The sequence below is a fragment of the Phyllostomus hastatus genome, unplaced genomic scaffold, assembly GCF_019186645.2.
Source record: "Phyllostomus hastatus isolate PE091 unplaced genomic scaffold, TTU_PhHast_1.1 phas_contig_152, whole genome shotgun sequence".
Taxonomy (NCBI): domain Eukaryota; kingdom Metazoa; phylum Chordata; class Mammalia; order Chiroptera; family Phyllostomidae; genus Phyllostomus; species Phyllostomus hastatus.
The window spans coordinates 13278156-13290851 of NW_025333622.1; the positions used below are offsets into that span (position 1 = coordinate 13278156).

Genomic DNA, 12696 nt, shown 5'->3' on the forward strand with positions numbered 1-12696 from the left:
AGGCCAGAAGGAACAAGGACCCCATCCCCTTCCTGTCAGACCTGTGCCCATCATCCCCCTGTCCTAGAGATTGGGAAGTGCCATTCATTCATTCATTCATGAATATTACAGCAAAGCTAAGAAGCGCCAAGCAAAGGAAGAGAGTTAGGACAGTTTGAATCCCAAGAGATGAAGAAAGGATTTAACTATTCCTATTCCTTTCCATAAAAGAGTGGCCCTCCTGGAGGAACTAATGCTGAGAGTCTAAAGGCTGAGACACCCACACCCCACCACCCAGGAGCTGGGACAGACACCATCCTAAGCCCTCTCCCTCAGCAATGGAAGTCACCTCTTAGAGGCAGAAACCAAAGTCACCTGGCCAACATGCCCAAGAGGCCCCCTTATCCCTCACCCGCCTCTTTCCACCCAGCCTTGGATGAAAGTGATAGAGCTGAACAGCTGCAGCCCGGAGGGGAGGAAGGTGGACAACAGCTGGATAGAAGGAGGGCCCCTCCTCCGCCTGGGCAGAGTCCCCACCAGAGCTGGAGAGGAAGGAGAGGGACAGATCTCTGTGCACTTTGCTTTCAGAACTAGAACGTGAGCCTTCAGCTCCTCTCTGATCTTGCTCCGTGCCCCTCTTGGTCATCAAGTAGGCAGGTGTCTGGATTCCACAAATAGCAGGGTCACTCAGTAGTGTGGTTGCCCCTGTGGTTCCAGGCCCTGCAGAAGGCAGCCCCACACTGCCACAGGCATGCCTCATGCAAACATTCCACACCCCTCCACTAGGGACCTGAGCCCTCACCAACAGTGGCCTCTCAAAGGCCATGGGTGCTTGAGGTAGAAGCCCGACATGGGGGAAGGTGAGGCCGCAATCTGTAGTGAGGAGTCTTGGCCTGATGGTCAGCGGACATGGGTTCTGTCACAGATGACATTTGTGACTCTTGATAGACTTGGGATCAACCCTGGTTCCGCTAAAAAGTTTCATGACTGATTTCTGGTTGCCTTGTCTACCGAATGAGAATGGTAATATCTACTTTTAAAAGTGGAAGAACCAGATTCTAGTCCATGATAGGTAATGATGGCTGTGGGCCCCAGTTTCTTCATCTGTAAAATGAGCACACTAGGCTAGAGGGTCTCTTACATCTCCTCCAGCTCCTATAAAATCAACTCATGAAATGTATCCCCTTCATCCCTTTCCGCTGAGCAGAATGGCTGCTCAAAATACCTTCCCTGGTTCTACAGTGTCTCTAGATAAATTAGGCCCTCAAGGCTTCTCCCCTCATACTCTCCTATCCAGACCCTACATTCGAACTCCAAACATGCCCAGACCAGATTCCCAAGCACCAGCCCTTTATCTGACAAACCATGCCCCCAACACATGTAAACTATCCACACAGTGCAGTGATTTCTTACCAAGAGCAAATTAGTCATAATACACCTCATACCAAAGGTGACTCAGCGGTGTGTGACAACACTGCAAGTAAAAACCTTTGCTGCGGTCCTGGCCAGTGTGGCTCAGTGAATTGGGCACCAGCCTATGAACCAAAAGGTCACTGGTTTGATTCCTGGTCAGGGCACATGCCTGGGTTGTGGGCCAGGTCCCCAATTGGGGGGGGGGGGGTGCAAGAGGCAGCCAATTGATGTGTTCCTCCCTCTTTTCTCCTCTCTCTAAAAATAAATAAATAAAATCTTTTTTTCTGCTCTCTGCTCTATTTTTAATATATTTTATTGATTATGCTATTACAGTTGTCCCATTTTCCCCCCTTCACTCCCCTCCACCCTGTACACCCTCTCCCACCCGTATCCCCCCTTTAGTCATGTCCATGTGTCATACTTATAAGTTCTTTAGCTTCTACATTTCCCATACTATTCTTACCTCCCCCTATCTATTTTCAACTTACAATCTATGCTACTTATTCTCTGTACCTTTTCCCCACTCTCCTCCTCCCACTCCCCTGTTGCTAACCCTCCATGTGATCTCCATTTCTGTGGTTCTGTTCCTGTTCTAGTTGTTTGCTTAGTTCCTTTTGGTTTTGCTTTAGGTGTGGTTGTTAATAATTGTGAGTTTGCTGTCCTTTTACTATACATGTTTTTTTTCTGTATCTTCTTTTCTTAGATAAGTCCCTTTAACATTTCATAAAATAAGGGCTTGGTGATGATGAACTCCTTTAACTTGACCTTATCTGAGAAGCACTTTATCTGCCCTTCCATTCTAAATGAAAGCTTTGCTGGATAGAGTAATCTGGGATGTAGGTCCTTGTCTTTCATGACTTGGAATATTTCTTTCCAGCCCCTTCTTGCCTGTAAGGTCTCTTTGGAGAAATCAGCTGACAGTCTGAAGGGAAGTCCTTTGTAGGTAACTGTCCCCTTAGCTTTTGCTGCTTCTAGGATTCTCTCCTTCATTTTTACCTTGGCTAATGTAATTATGATGTGCCTTGGTGGGTTTCTTCTTGGGGCCAACTTCTTTGGGGCTCTCTGAGCTTCCTGGATTTCCTGGAAGTCTATTTCCTTTGCCAGAATGGGGAAGTTCTCCTTTATTATTTGTTCAAATATGTGTTCAATCTGTTGCTTTTCCTCTTCCCCTTCTGGTACCCCTATAATTCGGATGTTGGAACAGTTAAAGATGTCCTGGAGGTTTCTAAGCTTCTCCTCACTTTTATGAATTCTTATTTCTCCATTCTTTCCTGTTTGGTTGTTTTTTTCTTCCTTCTGGTCCGCTCTATTGTTTTGAGTCCCAGTTTCCTTCCCATCACTATTGATCTCCATAAATCTTCTCTTTCATCTCTTTTATGGTAACCTGCATTTTTTCATCTAATTTATGCCCAAAATCAACCAATTCTGTGAGCTTCCTGATCACCAGTGTTTTGAACTGTGCATCTGACAGACTGGCTATCTCTTAGTCACTCAAAAGGATGAGTCTTGGGACATTGATCTGTTCTTCTGTTTGAGACATGTTTCTCTCTCTCTCTCTCTCTCTCTCTCTCTCTTTTTTTGGTCTGGTCGTTCCTGTTACAGTGAAGGGCAGAGCCTTAGGTGTTCACCGGGGCTGGGCACCCCAGTCACTGGATTGTAACATTGTATGTGGGGGCAGGGGAGGGAGGGAACAATGGCAGTAGTTCCGTTCTCCTGGGACCTCAGTCCCTTCTCTGGGATCCTGGGTTGCGCGCTCTGCCCTGGTCCACAATCTCCACCTCACTGGGTCCGCCAACTGCCGCTTGCGTACTCAGGATACACCCGCTGCGATCTTGTGCACCCCAGATGCCTTACGTGCTCGGGGTTGCCTCATGCGCCCAGTTCTCCCTGTTCTCTGCACTCCGCAACCCGTGCCCAGCTGCTCCTCTCCGCCCCTCCTACGGGTCTGGATGAACGGGTCTATTTCAACTTCTTGGCTGTCCGACTTCCATTCGGATAAATTCTCTATCAGCTCTGGGTGTTATTCTACCTCTAAATTGTTGTTGTTCTAATCTTGGTTGTGCATGGAGGTACTGTGTGTCCACCTGTGCCTCCATCTTGCCAGAAGTCCTCAATAAAATCTTTCTTAAAAATTAAAAGAAAAAATTGTTGGTGTAGACTAGGACTGTCCAATATGGCAGCCACTACCAACATGTGGCCATTTAAGTTTACATTGTAATTAGTTAAAAAGAAATAAAATCAAAATTCAGTGCCTCAGGTGCACTAACCACATTTAAAACCCTCAATAGCCACATGTAACTAATGACTACTGCATTGGACAGTGCAAAATGAAACTCCAGCACCGAAGCACTGGTCTAGAAGAAGCACTCTACAGAGGCAGAATAGGCCCCAGGTGGCTCATACTGATTCTGGAAAAGGACAAGAAGTGGGGGAAGGGGGAGCAAGCCTGGAGGAGGAGGGGCCATTTCCCATTGATTCAGGGAGACACCACCAGGATGGTGGCTGCAGCATGCCCACCGGCTCAGGCCACACCCCTCAGTGAGGGTCTCCTGGCCCCAACACCCAGCAGGATGCAGCAGGCAGCTGTCACACTATGCTTCATTTTTGGGATTCATGGGATGCTTGTCATTCTGTCCAGGCCCTGGTGGACTCCTGGCCTTCCCTAGCTGCACCTTGTCCCAGAGCAGGGAGCACTGCTACCCTCCTACTGCCTGCTTCAGATGAAATATGACATACCAAGGGCCAGGGCTCCTCTGCCTCTAACCCAGGCTCAAAAATATCTGGCTACAAACCCAGAGGGAGGTGATAAAGTTAGGTTTAATCAAGCACCTACTATATTCAAGGCATCACCAAGGTACTTTCACTTACTTTTCCCCATTTGACAAAAAACAAAACAAAACAAAATAAAACCCTGCAACGTAAATATAGTTAAACCCATTTTCCAGATGAGAAAACTAAGACTCAGAGAAAGTAAGTGAATGGGGCAAGCTGGTAAGGATCACAGTCTAAACACAAACCCAGAGAAGTCTAATTCCAAAGCTTACAGTCTATTAGCCTCTCAGAGGCGATGGGGCAGGAAGGACAGACCACTCCCCTCCCCCAGAGAATTCTCCAAACCCATAAGACAAAGGTCAAGACCCAGGGATTTTTGAGTTTCTGGCCTGAGAGAGCCCAGAATCTCAGGAAGGCCTTGGCACTGGAAAGGAAGAAAGGCCTCAGAGACAAAGCAGTAGAGCAGGAGAAGGAAGGAAAAGGAGGAAGACAGTGGAGGGAACAGAAAAGCAAAAGCAAAAAGGAAGCTCACAGAGGCATTTGAAATTATTCCAAGTGTAATTAATTATTTCTGCAATTGTTTGTCTAACACCTGTCTTCCTCAATTAGACCTTAGGCTCCATAAATGCGGTGACTTGTCTTTTTCACAGCTGTGTTCCTAGCACTAGGAACACAGTACTTGGCACACCACAGGTGCTCAGTAAATACCTGCAGGAAAGATGGGTAGGTGGATGGAATGGCAAAAGGACTGTCAAAGAACTATGGAGAAAGAAAAGTCCTCTTTTCTGCTTTTCCAGAGACCATTATCTCCATGACATCTCCCTGCCATCAGTGCCAGCTCAGGTCCCCCGGGGCTCTAAGACATCTGGGAAAGCCGTCCTCCTCCATTGGTAGGGCACCCTGGGCCCTGTCTGCCCCTCTGCCATCAGCCACAACTCCACCCCCACGCTCCAGGCGACCACAGGTTATAAACGTAGGCTACGTCAGGGCCAGGGGACCTCAAAGTCATCTGGCCCAGACTGCTCATTTCACAGATGAGGAGACTGAAACCTAGAAGGGCAACTGGCTTGCCTGGGCACTTCAAAGTGGAGAAAGTTTCTCATAACAATGCCAGCAGGAGTGTGATAGTGGAAGCTCAGCACCAAGCCCTGAGTGCCCTGCAGCTCACTCGCAGGGCCAAGCCCAGTGCCTGCAGTCCATCTGTCTCTCCCGCCTGCCAAGAACCCTTCCTTCCCCTGTGCCCATGTTGACGAAACCCACTGCAGGTGATTTCAGAACATCGTACCAGGGGAGGCTTTCCTGGCCACGGCGACAGGCCTTTAATTTCCGATTTCCCAGCCTGACACCCCTAATGGTCCTCACCCTCTCTGCTCTAAGCCCCATGTGGTCATACATCACCTTGGCTGATGCCAGCCATGCCTCCCCCAGCCATCTGGACAGAAAAATGAGGAAAGGGAGGACAGGATAATCTTGGCAGAGAGGACTGATAGGAAGCTAAGGACACCTGGTCCCTACCATTCCTGACCCTGCTGTGTGTGTGCTATTGGGATGCAGTGGTATCGGGCCTGCTTCTTTTTTCAGGGACTCAGTTTCCCCAGGAGTAGTTTAGAATCTTCAGCCCAAACCCAGCAAGATGTATTGAGATGGGAGTATCTCTTCCCTGGTATATAAAGAAGAAGAAAATCCATAACAAACCCCTGTTGGGTAGTTTCTAGGTACAGCAGGGCCCCTGCCCTGGAAAACCTCTCTATCAAGTCAATGAGTCAAAACAAGTTCACATACAAAGATAATTTCACAAATGAGAGCACTCCCAGATGAAGGACATAGGGCAAAGGCACTGCAGACTGACACAGGTAAGAAAGACACAACAGGGGAGACCCTTGAGCCAGTGATGAAAGACGGATGTGATCTCAGTCCTCTAGATGGGAATGAGACATTGCGGTGTTAAGTATAGGGTAGGCGTGGTCTCAGCCTGACTGTGCAAGTAGTGAACACACATACCATCCACCAAAGATGCCCAGGGCTGCTAGATGTGCACCATGCCCACGTGGGGGCAGGGGAGTAAAGGAGGCTTCAGGATGAGGTTGATGTGTATTTTCTAGGAGGCAACCTCGAGCTATACAAGGATGCAGAAGAAGACAAACTTGAAGTCAAACTAAATGCTAAGAAATGTAATTAGGCAATCACATCATCTTTGTAACCTAAAGGTTTCAGGGAAAAGAGACAAGTATCATCACTGGATATTGTTCAAATCCAACGGTCTTAATTTGGCCAAAACACAAACTTCACTTAAGCAGAGTCCTGAATATGGCTAACATGCTCTTGAAACCTCCACTTTTACCTCCATGGGCACAGCCCCAGCCTAGGGCTAACAGTGAGAGAGAGGGACCAACTAAGGAGGACTCTGGCACGAGCTGTTCACATCTGTGCAGAGAATGGAAAGCAACACCCCTTAGAAACTCCGCTGCATGACTTTCCTGGGGCTGTCATAACAAAATACCACAAAGAGCATGGCTTAACACAACAGAAGTTTATTGTCTCATATTCTGGAGGCTAAAAGTCTGAAATCAAGACATTAACAGGGCCCTGATCCCTCCACAGACTCTAAGGGAGAAGCTGCCTTGCCTCTTCCTCACTTCTGGTGGGTGCTGGCAATCCTGATGTTCCTTGGTTTGTAGGGGCATCACTCCAATCTCTGCCTCTTATGTTTCTTATGTGTTACTTCTTATGTGTTTCTGTGTCCAAATTTCCCTCTTAGAAGGATATTGGTCATCAGATTAGGGTACACACTAATCCAATATGATCTCACTTTAGTTTGATTACATCTGCAAAGACCCTATTTCCAAGTAAGGTCATGTTCACAGGTTCTGAGTAGATACAAATTTAGGGGAGGGAGAAGACACTATTCAATCCAATATATCCAAAAGATGCCCCTGGAATCAGAGATGCCTGTCACAGTGGGGAGACATAACCCTAAGCTCCCAGAGTCTTAAGTTACAGCCCCAAATCCACCTCCAACTGGCCAGGTCACCTCAGCCAGAATGCCGAACCTCTCAGTGACTCTATCATGTATGAAGGGAGAATTTGATTTCCCAGGTTCCCTCCAGCCCCCAAACTGCCATATTAAAAGCAAATGAAAATCAGTGCAAACTCATGGTCTTTAAAATATAAATATAAAAGAGAGACAGAAATAAACATAAGTATGTATGTGTGCATGAGTTGGCATACATAGATTTCCTAGCTGTGTTCTCTGCAAGGATCTGGAAGTAAGGAAACTCCAGTAGCAATGAACACACCCAGTGCCTAGATCTTGGTTTCTAAACACCATCCTCCAGCAATGGAACCAGGACTCCTTAGAGAAGTGATTGATTTCAGGGCTGTAACAGAAAAAACTATGACATAGGTCTGGAGTATCTTGTGGTGCCAGAAGGTAAGGAAGTGTTCAAAAGAAGATGAAGTCATGTTAAAAAGGCACAGGAGCCAATCTGAACAAGCTTCCAATGGTCAAGGTGGAACAATCTAAACAATAAAACAACTATGGTACTGATTTATAACTATGGTCAGTAAAATAGAATAACTATCCATGATATATATTACATTATATACATTCATTTTGTTGTATATTACATTTTTTTGAAAGAGAGGGAGAGAAACATGTGCAAGATCAATTGGTTGCCTCTCATACACATCCAACCAGGGACCCGGCCTGCAATACAGGCATGTGCCCTGACCAGGAATCGAACCTGCAACCTTCCAGTTCGCAGACCAGTGCTCAATCCACTGAGCCACGTTCACCAGGGCTACATATTTTATAATATATAACTATTTCTGAATCTATAATGATAAAAATAAGTAAGCGAATAAATAAATGCAGGAAAGGACCAGCTCTTCCTTCCAGAAGAATTCCAATTAATAAAGGTAGAGGTTACGAGGGAAACAGAAAATCACCATTAGGCAAACACAACAATAATAACTGCTGAAGGCAAGAACCACTGATGGATGCTAAAACCGATGCTTAAAAGTTCAAGAACAGGATATTTATAGAGTCTCAAAGTATCTTCCCACAAAATATTTATTAATTATCAAGAGAAAAATAATTTTATAGAGAAGATACTTGGCCAACAACACCTTCTCCAAGTGACCGAGTTTAACATCACTGGTAATAAGACAGGTAGCTCCCATCCATGGAGCTGCCCACGGAGGTGGCAGCCATCTCCTACTCAGCTCCATGGCCACCCTCAGACCCCTCATGAAGCCCAAGGTCATCAAAAAGAGGACCAAGAAGTTCATCTGGTACCAGGCAGACCAATACGTCAAAATTAAGCACAACCGGCAGAAACCCAGAGGCACTGACAAATAGGATGAGCAGAAGATTCAAGGGCCAGATGTTGATGCCCAACACTGGTTATGGGTGCAAGGAGAAAACAAAGCACATGGTGCCTGCCCTGTGGCTTTTCAAAGTTCCTGGACCACAAAGTCAAGGAGCCTGAAGTGTTGCTGATATGCAACAGATTTCACTGTGCTGAGACTGCTCACAATGTCTGCTCAAAGAACTGCAAAGCCACTGTGGACAGAGCAGCCCAGCTGGCCGTCAGAGTCACCAATCCCAATGCCAGGCTGCACAGCAAAGAAAATTAATAGCTAACTTGTACACACATTGTATTGTGTTAATAAAACCATAAAGTTCTCCCAAAAAAAGACATACTGACATTATGTACCCCTTGAGAAGGGGTACTGAAAAGGGGTACTGAGAAGGAGGTGGCATCCTATCTGTGGTGTTCTTGCCAAAAATGCATAACCTCAGTCTCACCATGAGAAAGCACTGCCCAAACCTAAAGTGAGGGGCATTCTACAAAGTGACTAATTAGTATTTGTTAATACTGCCAAGATTAGGAAAAACAAGGAAAAACTAAGGATCTACCACAGGTTGGAGGAACCTAAAGAGTTTTGATGACTAAATGCAATGTAGGATATTGAAGTAGAAAAGGGACACTAGTGAAAAAATCCATATAAAGTCTATAGTTTGGTTAATAACATTACATCAGTGTTAACTTCTTGGCTTTGACAGTTGTACTATGGTTATACAAGATGTTAACAACAAGCCAAAAAAGCAAAAGAAAGAGGGTGTGTGTCATGTGTACACCACACATGTACATGCTACAGGGCACACAAGTGCAGGGACAGCAGGATGCCGGGAAGTGTGTGAGCATGGTGGGGTGAGGGGCAGGGTGGGGGGCAGGGGGTGGCCTCTTGCTGTTTCAGGCAGTGTGCTGAGCCTCGGATCCAATTTTCGCGAAAGGATTACTAGATTACATTCTTCACCACAGGCAGCTGTCCCTGTCAAATAAATAATCATCGCCTTACATTTACATATCGCCTTTCATCCCACAGCCCTTCTCCTACAGCTAGGACCAGCTTGGGAACAGTCTCAGGCCTTCTCAGGGAAGGGAAGAAGGCAGAAGCAGGCAGGGGGCCAGTCCACGCTGAGGAAACCAACCTGAACCAAACCCAGTTTCCGAGAAAGGGAACCCCAGTCAGAGAGGAAGGGGAGACTCAGCTGTTGGGAGGGCAGGTCGGTATACGTGGATGGGAGGGGTGCTCCACAGGTGCTCCAAAATAAAGGCCAGGGCAGGGGAGTGGCAGGCAGCAGGCTCCCCATCAGGGCATCTGGGCCATGCAGCATTCACACAGAAGCAGTAGGGCAAAACAGTGGCCCGCTCAAAGACTCTAAAATGTGTGTGACATTAGGCAAGTTCCTCATCAGTGAAATGCCCCCATCGCATAGGATTCCTGTGAGCACAGATCCATGGTAAGTACTTACCATAATACCTGATACCTAATCTTGCAGTTCACCTGCTGGCCACATTGGAAGGGCCAGAGCAAGGACCAGATGGAGAAAGTGGACATGGGCATAGTAGAAAATCTCCAGTTCCAAGGAGAGAAGCTATGAGTTTTCTCAAGGGGTGAATTGTAGGAAGTCCACTGCTGAGCAAAGTGGGGTGGGGTCCTCAAACCCAAGTTGTAGGAAGCTGCTCACTCAGGGGCGGTGACTTGTTCTGATGTGGGGCTGTCCCTGCAAAGCGGAAAGGGAAGAACTGCCCTGAAAGGGCCATGGAGCAGAGCTGGGCCCAGCTGGGAAAGGGGGGCTGCTAAGGATGGGAGCCCCAACTCAGAGCAAAGCCTTTCTAACAAGACCTTTATGTTCCCTAAGCAACTAAGACACAATGCCAGAACTACCAGGCCATGCATCTAAGGTGCTCACAGTCAGGTTAGACAGACGAATGCACGCTGAAGTCGGATCAGAACATGACAGTTGTCTCCACCCATAGTGCAAACCAAGAGCAAATGGGAGAACCAGCAGAAGTGCCATAGGCACCAGAGGACAGAGAGGCCACCCTGGGTGTGAGGGGCTCCAAGCAGCAGAGACAGATAGGGGAAAGGGAAAACCTGGCAGACACCAGAACCACCACAGCATGTTCTAGAGGCAGGCAGGACATCCATCACCACCATGATGGAGGTCCCGAGGGCGTGGGCTGGAAAAGCCACATGGAGCCCGAGTGGGAAGGGCTGGGGTTTTGGGGCTCTGAGCTAAGACACCTGTCTGCTCCCACAGCATGGGCACACAGCTCTTGGGTTGAGAGAGCTGGGGACACTGGGGGAAAGAAGGTTTGGCATCAAGGAGCAAGTTTTCAGGGGAAAGGTTGAAAGATTTTTTGAAACTTTCTCATGACACAGGATATTTGAAAGCTGATAGAGACCAGAAGCTTAGGTCACCTTGTGTAATACAAAACCGTAACTTCCCCTTTGGCAAGGACCCAAAGCCCCTTAGTCCTTATCATGAATTTCATGGCTCCCCTCCAGCCTTCTGCACAGAATTCCAAGCTCTTTTGGCCTCTACTGCGAACCCCAACACTTCCATGGCCCTCTCCCACTAACCCCCAATATCTCCCTTGGCCTTTTCCAATAAACCCTAAACTCTCTTGGTCCTTACCCAAGACATGTCCAAGTTTCCTTCTGATATCCCAAATGAAGCCCCAATTTTGTTTTGGCCTTCCATTGGCCATATAAACCTCCCAGCCTCCACGGGCCCACACCACCACACCCATTTCCCCTCGCTCTTTCCCAGGAACCCGACGTTCCCTTGTGCCATCGCCCATGGAGCCTCAAAGATGATTCGTCCCGACATCCCCCCAGTGCGAACTCCAACTACCCTTTCCCTTCCCATGTCAAACTATAAATGTTCCTCATTCAAATTTCCCCAAGAAATCCTGCACTTTCCTTGACCCTTTATCATCATACCCCAAAATTCTCCTCAACTTCCCATTCTGAATCTAACCCTTCATCTTCTCCCAAGGTGCCCTCCCAGGTTCCTTTCAGAAACTCTCTAGTAGGCTTGGGGGCCCAGGGCCATACTCCTCCACCAATCAGTGGCAAATGCCATGGTTTGTACTTCTAGTCCTTCCAGGACCATCACACATTTCACAATACATGCGAATCCAAACTGGTTATATATACACTTTTTGACAACACAAGTCCTTCAGCTTCAGCTAAAATCCCTAAGAGTTTCCTTGGTTCCAACCACTAGACTTCAATACTTCCTTCAGTTTCAAGGTTCCCCCAGGAACCATCAAAGCACCCTAAAACATTATGGCCGTGCTCACTCACTAGAACCATTTCTAAATGCTTACTTCCCACATCTATATTTACCTCATTGCCTTCAGCCCTGGTCCACAGGCCTCACCTTAAGCAGTACTCACCTGGATGATTTTCCCTCTCAGGCTGTCTCAGTGGGCTGCCCTGGGATATCCTTCCACAGCCCAAACACAAGGCTTTCCCGGGTGTGTGGCTAACAGAGAGCTAAAGAGGCACAGAGCACATCCCCCTGGGACCAGCTGGAGCCTACTGCTCCCATACTTCGAGGAGGGTCGGGGGATGATGTGGGTGCAGTGGTCTGCCAGACTAGAGGGAAGCTCAACGGAAAGTTTTGTGCTATGGACCCCAGAGGTTGCAAACTCTGTCAAGGGGTGTATCAAGGAAGGAGTGAGGCAGAGCAGGTTGAAGAGAATCCCATTGTCTCCAAGTTGTCCCACTACAAATGTGGGGGTGGGGGAGGGGATGAAAGCCTCACCCACTGCATAGTAAGGGAGACTCTTGGGGCAGGCTGGCCTCTGATGAGTAAGGAGAAGAGGGAAGGTGTGAACAGAAAAGGGGGAAATCTAATTAAATCTGGTTCCTGCTCAGCCACCTGCTAAAAACCACAGCTCAACCAAGACTTGGACGAAAGGATCTCTGAAAACATTGCCAAGGATTTCTCTCTGCAGCCTCAGACAGACGAAGGAAGGGCTGGGCCGCCATCCTTCCCTGAACCCCTCAAGAGAAAAAGGCTCATGAAGCTGAAACCTGAGAAGATGCCAAGGGGCAAGGGGGAGGCAATTTACAGCCAAGAAAACTGAGCACTCTGGCCAGATGCGGACCCTGGGGAGGGGGCTTCAGCCTACGGCATTTGTGCAGGAGGGGGTGGGGCAGAGGTCT

At 47.7% G+C, this 12696-nt stretch overlaps 1 protein-coding gene and 1 pseudogene across 3 annotated transcripts in view; one reads left to right on the plus strand and one right to left on the minus strand.

Moving 5' to 3' along the window:
* Window positions 1–12696, minus strand: part of TSPAN9 (tetraspanin 9) — a 204296-nt gene that overhangs the window by 141376 nt on the left and 50224 nt on the right. The gene's annotated exons all lie outside the window — the stretch shown is intronic.
* LOC123813480 lies at window positions 8363–8802 on the plus strand (annotated as a pseudogene).